Below are 3,286 nucleotides of genomic sequence, written 5' to 3' on the forward strand. Positions count from 1 at the left end.
CTGATGTTTCAGAGCTTGGGCTTTAGTTGGATTTATCCATTCCAGTAAGGCTGTTTTCAGCACAACTTTTTAATTTTGTTTTTTTTTTTTTTTTTTTAATGAAAGAAAGGGAAAATAAAATAGGCTCCTTGAGGGAACAGCAGAAGTGGAAACGTAGGTCTTGGCACTATTTGATAGAGCATAACTCTAGGTAGCAAACCGTCAAGATAGGAAAATATTTTCTACTCCTGTGTAGCTTGTGGCAAGGGTTTTGGAGGCACAAATTCCAGTTCTTTTTCTGACCCAGCAGCTGCCCCAGAAGAAGGCAGAGTCTCTCCTGGAGGTGAGACTGTAAAGCACTTGCAGAAGTGGGGTCTTGGGCTGCTGGGTAAGGATTGTCCTGGTAGGGTATGGGCCACACTGGGAAAAATCACAGAAGCATCTGACAACCCCAAATCCTCTGGATGTTTGTGCCTTGCAGCTCTCCTTCCTGTTTACAGTTGGGATGTGGATTTTATGTGCAAGACTCATCTCTCATAAAAACAGGGAAAGAGCAGCTATTTAGCTCTGCTTTGTACTCTGGTTTTGCAAATTTACTATTGGTTTTATAGGTAGGCAATGACTTTTGTTTTCTCGTTGGTGTGGTTATTTCATAGCTGAAGAAAGAGGAGAGTTGTATATGAAGTACTGGGTAAAGAAGAAGTCACTCATGTTCAAGGCCCATTGAAAGAAATGTATGCAGAAAACTCCTCTGCTCACATAAAATACAAAAGGTTTAACAAAAAAGTCTCATGTTTCCCTTGTAAAAATTCACAATCTCTTAAACCAAGAAAAATGCATCTATGGGAAGGGTGTGCCAGTAATAACAGGCCTGTTCTCCCATCCACTGGAAAAAGAGAAACAAGCAGCAGTTTCCCCTGAGGGAAGAGGGATTCTGGAAGTGAAACAGAAATGTTTATGCTTGTAAAGAGTTAAAAGGCTTCATAGGCACCCTGCTTCCCCCTCATACCCTGAGCACCTCAGAGCAATGCATCAGCCCTGCAGCACAGGGAAACAGCCCAGAAAAGAGCTTTCAGCAGGCCCATCTTCTGCAGGGAGACAACGAAACACCAGAACAGGGATGTGGCTAAGTGTCAGCAGATCTTGCCCTCCAAAATTCCCACTGGGGACTATCTGCATATTCTTTCTGTGCAGGAGACCACTGGTTTTTCAATAGCTGAAGCCTTCACCTGCCCAGGTTGAAAACTACTGTTAGAGGATTTTCTTTGTTAAATTTAAGCCGACTCACATAAAAAAGGAGTTAGATGCGTCTGAGTTGAATGTGAATCATCATTTACACACCAATCAACCTTCCTGTTCTCATTTCTGCATTTGAACAATTTTGTTAAGCTTGCATTTAAAACCTTTCCATAAGGTGGCTCTTGGCTTGGCATGAAATACAAATAATTTTCTGCTGTATTAACATCTATATTCTATAAGAACTCATCTGGCAAATGTGCCACGTAATCTACACAGGTCCTAAATTAAAAGACAGCATCAAAAGCTGAGTCAGCTCTTCTACACATTATTAAGTGTCCATTTTGGTTACGCTGTTGATGGTTGCCAATCTAATTTCATACTTGCCTGTCCCTTTTTTCTAGTCTTCCTATCCTGTGGCAGAAGACCACATATATAACCAGAGCACAGCATAACATTTCTTTGTGTCTGCCTTTCACTTGGCTTTCATATGGATTTTGTCTCATGTTTTATGTCAGGAGCACTTTGGTGATTCCATTCAGTTGATGGTCTCTCCCCTCTCTCCTATCTCTCCAATCCCAGCCAAGATGAGTGGCTGAAAATCTTGTACAGAGAAGCTGAACTCCATAGTCCAAAACAAATTTCCTGACTAGGTGGAGAATAATCTACAACCAAAGCAAATCTGGTTTCATGGCTAAGAGGCAAATCTTTCCTCCCCTGCAGCCACAGCACATCTTGACCATGGTGGAAGGACAATTTTGCCGCATGGGGTGAGGGAAGGAAAAGCAGAAGGCAGTTTCCAAAGGGTGACCTCCCTTCTTCGCTCTACACAGCAAGGCAGAAAGATCCCCATCCTTGTCATGGGGAGGACACCCATGAGGCTGGAGTTTTGCAGCCATAGGAGATCATAGTCAGGCTGTGTTATCTCGTCCACTAAAACCAATCCAAAACATCCAAACTGCTGAGTGCCAGAATTTCAGAGATGTTAGCCAGTGCACACGACAAAGAGGATGACTGTCAGGACGAGGTAAGCAGGAGTCCATTCATCGCTTGGCAGAAGGTTGGGATAAATGGGAAGAGTCCTTCCTTAGGAGAAAAACTGGTTTGCTTGATGGTGAAGAAAGAGGTTCTCCTGTAACCTAAACGTGTCTAGCACAGATCAGTGGGGACCTTTAAGTGTCATGGGACAAGGCTTCCCATGACCTGAGTCAGTGTGGTAATCCCCACACTGCAGATTACCACACAGACATGCACCCAAAGCAGCAGAAAAAATTGGAGACTGTGTCCCTCATGAACCACAGGTGCTCCCCAGATCTTCCTGTTGCCCCAGGAAATAATGTCATCATGCCAAACCAGGCAAAGCAGAGGGTATGACTATCCTGCATTGCTCAACCTCTGCCCACTCAGCTGACTCTGTATCTCTCTGGCCACACCAGTGAGGAAGAGAGGAAGGCTGGATGGGCATCTGGACAGGGGGAGCAGGTTGGCATGTTAGCCCATGGTTACCTAGGAACAGCTGTGGCCTGGGCTGGTTTTTGATGCAATAGGCCATCCCTAGGTGTAATCCTTACTGCAGTGTCTGATGGGAGAGCTGGCTAAGCAGAGACCATCCCATTCCACTGAGCAGGAGTTAGATAAGAGGCACTCTCTGGCCACTGAAAGTCAATAGTGTTTGCTGAATGAAAACTCTTAGATAATGCTAATGGGCTCAGCAGGGTGCTAAGAGTCGCTGGCTGATCTCTGCACCATGTCTCTCACAGCAGCCCACAAGCTTCAGGGGATAGAGGACACCCCATGGCATTACTGTAATTATGTTCTGTGGGGCAAAGGATATATTTCTTGCTTCTTCAGGTAGGATCTCACACAGGCCATGAGGCATGAGTTGTACCTGACCAAATTAAAGAAAGGCTGCGATTTGAACTGGAACTATTCTGACAAAACTGGCTTGACTACTGTGACCTACCCATCTGGGGATTCTGGCACTAGAGGAAAGATTATCTCAGTGGCTTCAATTGATGGGAACTGAGAGTTAGCACAGGAGGGATGAAAGCTGGAAAGATCCTTTCCTCCT

This window comes from Onychostruthus taczanowskii, unplaced genomic scaffold (assembly GCF_017590055.1).
Source record: "Onychostruthus taczanowskii isolate IOZ18803 unplaced genomic scaffold, ASM1759005v1 scaffold50, whole genome shotgun sequence".
NCBI lineage: Eukaryota > Metazoa > Chordata > Aves > Passeriformes > Passeridae > Onychostruthus > Onychostruthus taczanowskii.